The following is a 10,258-nucleotide window of genomic DNA, read 5'->3' on the forward strand; positions in this document are numbered from 1 at the left end:
AATAATGCTGTGATATACATGAATTAAAGGCAAATAAATAGTTTGGAATCCCAAGAAGGCTTTTTTTAAAACTTGCAGATTGGATGGAATTTGGCTTTGTTTTTAAAAGGTTATCCTGAACAGGCAACCTAGAGCAAAGCTGTAAAACTATTCAGGTTTTCCCAACTTGGGTGCATCAGAGGCTAGGTGGCGCAGTGGTTAGGGTGCAGTACTGCAGGCCACTTCAGCTGACTGTTATCTGCAGTTCAGCAGTTCTAATCTCACCGGCTCAAGGTTGACTCAGCCTTCCATCCTTCCGAGGTGGGTGAAATGAGGATCCAGACTGTGGGGGCGATATGCTGACTCTGTAAACCGCTTAGAGAGGGCTGAAAGCCCTATGAAGCGGTATATAAGTCTAACTGCTATTGCTATTGCTAAAAATTGGGTGTGCAAAGAAAGTTCCTCATTGATTTCTTTTAGCAGAGAACCTCTCCCAGAGATACAATGGTTCCTTTATCTAATCAGTCTTTATCATGTATAAACATCCCATTCCTTTGTGGGGGAAAAGCCAGGCTAAGATGATCCTATTAAAGTATGTTCTCTTGTACACCAAATTGATGTTGAAGAATGTGTGAGTTAGCTACTCTGTGAATAACACTGATACCAAATAGCTTACTCACTTACAGAGAATTACTATTGTCCATCCAAAGTTCAAATCCAAGCAAAGGAATTACACAAAATATCAGCAGGTATAGAACATTTTATAAAAGGTAAAGGTTCCCCCTCACACATATATGCTAGTCGTTCCTTTAGAGGGCGGTGCTCATCTCCATTTCAAAGCCAAAGAGCCAGCGCTGTCCGAAGACGTCTCCGTGGTCATGTGGCCGGCATGACTAAGCACCCAAGGTTCACGGAACGCTGTTACCTTCCCACCAAAGGTGGTCCCTATTTTTCTACTTGAATTGCTATTGTTGCCTCAAAACTCACAAACTTTGACTTTGGCTTGTATGAATATGGTCCCTGAATTAGAGAGACACTTTTACCTTTGCAAAGGGACTTTTTTACTCACCTGAAAATATGACTTGCCAATTAATTTGGGCAAAGCAAAAAGCATTTATTAGGGGAGGAGGCAGTCAAGACTTCTCAAAGGATACAAAAACAAATGATACCTACTATTGGTATATGTGATAATCTGGCCATCCAGTATAACATACAAACCGGGTTTTTTTTTAGTAGCAGTAACCCTGTTACCCTCCTTTTCAATAATACTGATATCTTCCCTAAAGGTTACCACATAGCCAATGTTAACCAGAACCCTAACCGATAGTAAGTTGAATTTCAGGTTAGGTACATATAACATTGGTAACTGCTCATTTAGGAATGAACAATATGCATTAACTTCACCAGCGCCCTCACCTTCCATCCATTTGCCAAAAATACATGTTCCTTGCTCGTGGTCATTTTTATAAACCTTCCACAAGTGGCAAATTCACAAGTTACATTACTCTTTTTTATGCATGGCTCTTAAAACTTGCAAGTATATTCAAGGACTTTCAGAATATGGTCTCTGTTGCTTAGTGCTGAAAAAAACAACTTCTTGCATATTAAAAAGAAATGGCTAAGAAGGGGAAAAATGTTTCCCTGAAGTTAGTGAAGAGGTCTAGATTGCCATGTTAAAAATGCTAATAATAAAGACTAAAATTCCAGAAAAGTTCTTCAGGTTTTCCAAATTAGGTGCATCCCAACTGGGTTGGCTGTAACTCCCTTAATAATCTCAGTCAGATTGTGGCATTGGAAAGGACACAAGGATTTAGTTCAGCTTTCTGCAATTTGAGCCACATTGCTTGCTGCTTTGCTTCCTGGCCAGGAATTTCAGGCTTCATTACTCCATTAGCATTTTAAAAAGTGATATTATTTAGTACAGTGGTAGTCAACCTGGTCCCTACCGCCCACTAGTGGGCGTTCCAGCTTTCATGGTGGACGGCCGGTAGGGGTTTGCTGTAACTCTGCTTTATAAATTTTATAAAGTAAAGTTACTTCCCTACTTTATAAATCACCATTACTGTGCAACTGGTGGGCGGTTAGAAAATGTTACTACTAACCGAGATACAAAAGTGGGTGGTAGGTATAAAAAGGTTGACTACCCCTGATCTAGTACATCTGCTAGATGTATTTTGGCAAGTAACAGTGTTGTCTCGAAACTTAGGCACCTGGCTTATGGAACATTCTTCCCCTACTCAAAGTTATGTGAGCTCCATCTCTGCTAATGTTCTGGAAATCCTCAAGACCTGGTTATATCATCAGGCCTGTGGATCCCAGGGAACTGGACATACGTTCAGATGACTGCATTCCTGAGGTGGATATACTCTCTCTCTCCATGCCTGAGGCTGATATATTTTCATTTTAATAATATTTAATTTTTAGCATTGATTTTTAATATATTTGTGATCATTTTTATATACACATTGTACATACATTTATATACACATTATATGCATGCGTTGATACACACCAGGGGTGTGTATCTCGCCCCGTTCCAACCGGTTCGGTTGGAACGGGGCCGGCGGCATCCTTGTGCACTTGTGCGGTGCACGCATGCGTACTAGCGTCTGTGTGATGCTCCAGCTGTTCCTGGAGGATCGCGCAGGCCCTGTATGTGTCCTGCGCATGCGTGGAAGGGCAGAACTCATCAAAACCGGGTAAGGAGTGCGGACGGGCGGGTGGGCCCTTCGCCGTTCCCGGAAGTTACTTACTTCCGGGTTCGCCGACCAACCAGTTCGCAGGGACCGCCGCGAACCGGTTGAAGCCCACCCCTGATACACACATTTTATACACGCATCTAACAAATAAATGTTCAAGAAAATCAAATCAGCCTTTAGAGGTGAGTATTCAGTCTCAAACAAATCCAAAGCTCCATAGCTTCCATAAGTAACTGCTCTCCTAGAGATCTTACCTTCAATATTTTTTTCTCCTGAACTTAAATGATCAATCCATGATGGTAATGGTAGGGCATTTGTTTATTACTGTTCTAATATTTCCATGCTGCCCTCTACCAAGGGCTGACATTCTCAATAAGCTTTCTCCTGGAACCATGTTTTTACTATTATTTTTAGTGGAAACTCACTAGGGAAGGAGTAGTTCTTATTATATGAGGGTCAGGGGTGTGTTCTGGCTGGCTTTACTCCCGGTTTGCTTGTGGGCGCGCTTTGCGTGCATGCACTCTGGATGCGCAGTTCAATGGAAATTGTTCTGCGCATGCACAGAACTTCAAAAAAAGATGGCAGTGGTGATGGCAGTGACCGGGGAAGTGGTTCAGGGGCGTGGCCAACCTAGGTGACTGGGGCCGGCATACCACTACCATTTCAGCCAAACCGGTAGGAACCTACCTCTGATGAGGGTAAACTTTCATGAGAGGAAATTTTTATGGAAGTTTTTCATAATTGTACTCTTGCCTATCTGAAAACACTAAACTGGGGAAATCTATTCTTAATGAACCAAAACCAAGCTTGCAATATACAATTTCCTGGTGTAATTCACCACCCATGGTGCAACAGGCAAACTATTTGTAATTCTTTACCTGCCAGAGGTCCAACTAACACCCCAAACCAATGAAGACTCCAAGGCCAGCAGTTGCTCAAAGTTCTATTTTATTAGAAATATCATATTGGCACATCTGGGAAAACCCAAATCTGAAAGCTCCCAGGTTTTCCCCACCCAAAGGAAAGTTGAAGTCCCTTCCCTTGCACCCACATGTCCATCGCATGCTCCAATCAATCCACCGTCCCAACTGGAGATGCCTCCCAGTCATGCCACTGAAGGTGCAGGCTGAACATCCTTGATTCTTGGAGAAAAGAATGCCGTTATGGCTAAATACTTCTACCAACTCCATGAACACACACCCCCTTCCCAGTTTCCCACACAGTAAATGTGGCAGCCCTGAAGATCCCAAAGAAAAGATAGCCTCTGGGCAGGGGTGGGTTCCTGCCAGTTCTAACCTCTTCTATAGAAGAGGTTCCACACATCTACAGTGCCGTTTAGAACTGGTTCCAGCTCCCTCCCCCAGCTCATCCACACATCATCAAGATGAAAAGAGAGAGGAGGAATTTTGGGAGTTGAAGTCCACAAGTCTTAAAGCTGTCAAGTTTGAACACCCCTGGGTTTTTTTTTCTAAAGGGTTAGGGGTGCAAGGGTCTTGGCAAGAGCCAAGGTGGCGCAGTGGTTAAATGCAGCACTGCAGGCTACTGCTAGATCAGCAGGTCAGCGGTTCAAATCTCACCGGCTCAGGGTTGACTCAGCCTTCCATCCTTCCGAGGTGGGTAAAATGAGGACCCAGATTGTTGGGGGCAATATGCTGACTCTCTGTAAACCGCTTAGAGAGGCCTGAAAGGCCTATGAAGCGGTATATAAGTCTACTGCTATTGCTATTGCTATTGTAACTTGACAGCTTTAAGACTTGCTTGCTTCAAATGCCAGAGTTTCTGAGCCAACATTTTGGTTGCTAAGCAAGAGTGTTGTTAAGTGAATTTCACCACATTTTACAAGTTGTCCATGCCCACCCAGTCACATGGCTGGCAAGCCACTCCCACCAGGTCACATGGCTGGAAGCCACTCCCACCAGGTCATATGGCCAGCAAGCCACTCCCACAAAGCAAGCCACACCTACAGAAGAGGTTCTAAAAAAATTTGAAACCCATCACTGCCTCCGGGGCTGACACTACCATTGTGAAATTGCAAATAGCTCCTCAGATCAGCCCCTCTGATTTCTTTAGTCAGCTTAATGAGGGTTGCCTCAGCCTAAAGTTGGCATTTCAGAATGAAAGTTCCTGCCACTGAAGTTGCATTTCCTGTAAGAAATTGAAAACTTTCACCACTTAACCGCTTTTTAATTATATCTCAAAGCAAAACAAGGTAAGGCATTAATCCGCCCAGACCTGCTCCCATGACATGTAGTTTTTAAAAATAATTTTATTAGAGCAACCCGAATGCAAAGAGAAAAGACTAATAAAAAGTAAGGAAAATGTAAAAAGTAGAGGAAAGAAAAAGAGAAGTGCAAAGAGATGGAGGGGGAAGCAAATAAAAGAAAAATAATATATAAAAGGTGATTCCCCCCTCCCTCCAGGCAAGCATAAACTGGGTCTGTGCAGCCTTCCTTAGCATTACACCTGAACTCTGTGCATGGTGGCTGACCTTTCATCCATCCCAAAATCTTTGGCATTGCAGGCACCAATCTTACATTGTTAGAGATAATGTTCTTCCTGGCCAGATGGATGGGGTGCAGCTAGGGCCAAAGGAGAAATCATCTGTGGAAATCTGGTTTTATCATGATCTTTGCTGAAAGATAAAATTACTCAAAATATGTATTTTTGTTGTAGAAGGCTAATGGCTTTAAGGATGATTAGAGATGAGGAATGTTTCTCAAGGAATTGGGTTTCCTCTGGATGTTTTGATTTATAGAGCGCCATTCCTTAGAGAGTTCTCATAGCGAAATTGGGCCGCAAAAGCATTCTTTTCAATTAAGCTTGCTTTTTTTCTGACCCAAGGTATCACTTGAGCCTTGTAAATTGGGGGCTGCGTCTTGGTATAATGTCAGAATACCTCTGCTGTCTCAAGGGAGTAGCAATCAAAAAGAACTATAGACCTTGTGCATGCTGGAATAATGTGAACAAATTTCAAGGCTGAGTAACGAAACAGAATATCCAAAGACAGCTCACCTAGGAGCAGTGGTGAGTTTCAAAATTTTTTAGAACATCTTCTGTAGATGTGGCCTGCTTTCCAGGTCACACCTCTTCTAACTGGTTCAGTAGATTTGATGAACCGGTTCTACCGAATAGGCGCGAACTGGTAGGAACCCACCTCTGCTTGCCAGCCATGTGACTGGGTGGGGGTGGCCAACTTGTAAAATGTGGTGAAACTCACTTAACAATGCTCTTGCTTAGCAACCAAAATGTTGGCTCAGAAACTCTGGCATTTGAAGCAGGCAAGTCTTAAAGCTGTCAAGTTAGAAAACCCTCGCACCCCTAACCCTTTAGAAAAAAACCCCAGGGATGTTCAAAGTTGACAGCTTTAAGACTTGTGGACTTCAACTCCCTGAATTCCTTCTCCAGTCATGTTGGCTCAGGAACTCTGGAATTGAAGTGTGCAAGTCTTAAAGCTGTCAAGTTACAAGACAATTGAACCCCTAACCCTTTAGAAAAAAAAACCCCAGGAGTGTTCAAACTTGACAGCTTTAAGTCTTGTGGACTTCAACTCCCAGAATTCCTCCTCTCGCTCTTCATTTTGATGATGTGCGGACAGGCGGGGGGAGGGAGATGGAACCGGTTCTAAGCGGCATTATAGATTTGTGGAACCTCTTCTATAGAAGAGGTTAGAACTGGCAGGAACCCACCCCTGCCTAGGGGGAAGATATTTTTTGCATTGTGAGCAATACTAAGGTGTTGCTACAATCACTATTCAGAAACATGTGCTCACCTTGCTTCTTAAAGGAAACACAATCTGACTAAAGCAGACTAATGCAATTGCATCTGAGGAAACTAAAGATTCAAAATCTAAATTTTGCTGTTAAGTCACATTTCCTATGTACTCTGAGATGTTCTAAGGTGGCTCAGTGGCTAAGACACTGAGCTTGTCGATCAGAAAGTTTGACAGTTCGGTGCCACGTAACAGAGAGAGCTCCTGTTACTTGTTCCAGCTTCTGCCAACCTAGCACTTCGAAACTAAGTAAAAATTCAAGTAGAAAAATAGGAACCACCTTTGGTGGGAAGGTAACAGCGTTCCGTGAACCTTGGGTGCTTAGTCGTGCCGGTCACATGACCACGGAGATGTCTTCGGACAGCGCTGGCTCTTTGGCTTTGAAATGGAGATGAGCACTTCCCTCTAGAGTCAGGAACGACTAGCACATATGTGTGAGGGGAACCCTTACCTTTTATAAAATGTTCTATACCTGCTGATATTTTGTGTAATTCCTTTGCTTGGATTCGAACTTTGGATGGACAATAGTAATTCTCTGTAAGTGAGTAAGCTATTTGGCATCAGTGTTATTCACAGAGTAGCTAACTCACACATTCTCCAACATCAATTTGTTGTACAAGAGAACATACTTTAATAGGATCATCTTAGCCTGGCTTTTCCCCCACAAAGGAATGGGATGTTTATACATGATAAAGACTGATTAGATAAAGGAACTATTGTGTCTCTGGGAGAGGTTCTCTGCTAAAAGAAATCAATGAGGAACTTTCTTTGCACACACCCAATTTTTCAGAAGCCGAGCAATGAATTCTTCTTCCGTAAGACCTAAATTATACAGCTCAACAAAATTTTGATCCGATTATTCAAGGAAGGTACATTTTGAAGAACCGAAAGTAATGCAGATTAACTCAAGATAACTGTTTTAGAGAAAAGGGGTGAGAAGGGAAAGAAGCTGGATTCACCTATGACAACCCATGGTTGCCAACTTTTTGTTTTGTGAAATATGGGATCCACATCACAAAGAGATGGTTTAGGAGTCCCAAATGCCCCAAGTCTTATCCATCCTAATCTGTAGATGAGCACTACCACTAGCAATAGCAGATTTATATACCACTTAACAGTGCTTTACAGCCCTCTCTAAGCGCTTTACAGAGTCAGCCTATTTCCCCCAACAATCTGGGTCCTCATTTTACCCACCTCGGAAGGACGGAAGGCTGAGTCAACCTTGAGCCTGGTGAGATTCGATCTGCCAAACTGATGGCAGTCGGTGATCAGCAGAAGTAGCCTGCAGTACTGCACTCTAACCACAGCACCATACCTTGTATTGTAATTGTATACCTTGCCAAAATATTTGCTTGTCAGATAAGGTTCTTCTGTTGAGGGGTTTTGCTCCCATGAACATCAGCCTTTTGTTTTTTCCAAGCAAACGGAATGTTGGAAATAGATTGCCTCTAGGGACCTGGGACTTTATCTGTCCAAAAGCAGAATAAGTCTCTTAAAAACAGCAGAATTGGGCCAAATCTGGTGTGAAAAGAAAGGCAAGACAGCTGAAATTTAAAAAAATGGCCCTGAACAAGCCAGGGGAGGCAGGAAAAAAAAACATTCTTGAAAAAAATTCTGCATTCTATGCCATTGAGAAGAGACTTGAAATGTTCTCATTAACCCATTTCCTAAATTCTGGACCTCATCCCCTCTTCTTTAATGATCACAGCTGCAGAATAGAGCATGTTCAGCCTACTTCATATTTCCCAGCGCACATATGGAAAAGACACAAATAGAAGGGAAAGCAGAAACACAACAATAGAAGAGTAAACTAATATATACTGCTCAAAAAAAAAAGGGAACACTTAAACAACACAACGTAACGCCAAGTCAATCACACGTCTGTGAAATCAAACGGTCCACTTAGGTAGCAACACTGATTGACAATAAATTTCACATGCTGCTGTGCACATGGAATAGACAACAGGTGGAAAGCATAGGCAGTTAGCAAGACATCCCCAATAAAGGAGTGGATCTGCAGGTGGTGACCACAGACCACTTCTCAGTTCCTATGCTTTCTGGCTGATGGTTTGGTCACTTTTGAATGCTGGCGGTGCTTTCACTCTAGTGGTAGCATGAGACGGAGTCTACAACCCACACAAGTGGCTCAGGTAGTGCAGAACATCCAGGATGGCACATCAATGCGAGCTGTGGCAAGAAAGTTTGCTGTGTCTGTCAGTGTAGTGTCCAGAGCATGGAGGCGCTACCAGGAGTCAGGCCAGTACATCAGGAGACATGGAGGAGGCCGAAGGAGGGCAACAACCCAGCATCAGGACTGCTACCTCCACCTTTGTGCAAAGAGGGACAGGAGGAGCACTCCCAGAGCCCTGAAAAATGACCTCCAGCAAGCCACAAATGTGCATGTGGCTGCTCAAACGGTCAGAAACAGACTCCATGAGGGTGGTATGAGGGCCCGACGTCCACAGGTGTGGGTTGTGCTTACAGCCTAACACCGTGCAGGACATTTGGCATTTGCCAGAGAACATCAAGATTGGCAACTTCGCCACTGGAACCCTGGGCTCTTCACAGATGAAAGCAGGTTCACACTGAGCACACGTGACAGAGGTGACAGGATCTGGAGACGCTGTGGAGAATGTTCTGCTGCCTGCAACATCCTCCAGCATGACCGGTTTGGCAATGGGTCAGTAATGGTGTGGGGTGGCATTTCTTTAGGGGGCTGGACAGCCCTCCATGTGCTGGCCAGAAGTAGCCTGACTGCCATTAGGTACCGAGATGAGATCCTCAGACCCCTTATGAGACCATATGCTGGTGCAGTTGGCCCTGGGTTCCTCCTAATGCAAGACAATGCTAGTCCTCATGTGGCTGGAGTGTGTCAGCAGTTCCTGCAAGACAAAGGCATTGATGCTATGGACTGGCCCGCCCCTTCCCCAGACCTGAATCCAATTGAGTACATCTGGGACATCATGTCTTGCTCCATCCACCAACGCCACATTGCACCACAGACTGTCCAGGAGTTGGGGGATGCTTTAGTCCAGGTGTGGGAGGAGATCCCTCTGGAGACCATCCGCCACCTCATCAGGAGCATGCCCAGGCGTTGTAGGGAGGTCATACAGGCACGTGAAGGCCACACACACTACTGAGCCTCATTTTGACTTGTTTTAAGGACATTACATCAAAGTAGTGTTTTTTTCCACTTTAATTTTGAGTGTAACTCCAAATCCAGACCTCCATGGGTTGCTAAATTTGATTTCCATTGATAATTTTTGTGTGATTTTGTTGCCAGCACATTCAACTATGTAATGAACAAAGTATTTAATAAGAATATTTCATTCATTCAGATCTAGGATGTCTTATTTTTGTGTTCCCTTTATTTTTTTGAGCAGTGTAGATGCCTTCTATTTACCCATTGCTGGTAAAAGGGTAGGAAAGCACTCTAGAAGCTATGCTCATCATTTCCCCCCAACCATGTTCACATATATCCCAAACTCCTTATAACTGCTTTAGTTACAGGTTTTGCTTTTATTTGTGAAATGTTATTGGTTTGCTTAATAGTACCTTATTTAACAAGCTATAACTAGTTGGGTTTACACAATAACAGTGTAAAGTATTGTAGTGGTAGCAGTGATCCAATATCTCAGGGGTTGCCACAAAGAAGAGGGAGTCAAGCTATTCTCCAAAGCACCTGAAGATCGTGACCTGTCAAAACCGCGGTCCACTAAAGCGCGCCCAATTAAAGCGCATACCTGACGTCATCAGCAGCGCGACAAATAAAATTAAAAATAAATTAAATTACAATTAAAATTAAATTAAA

Source organism: Thamnophis sirtalis, unplaced genomic scaffold (assembly GCF_051295495.1).
Source record: "Thamnophis sirtalis isolate CommonGarterSnake01/CBP01778 unplaced genomic scaffold, rThaSir2_p1.2 scaffold_7, whole genome shotgun sequence".
Lineage (NCBI taxonomy): Eukaryota > Metazoa > Chordata > Lepidosauria > Squamata > Natricidae > Thamnophis > Thamnophis sirtalis.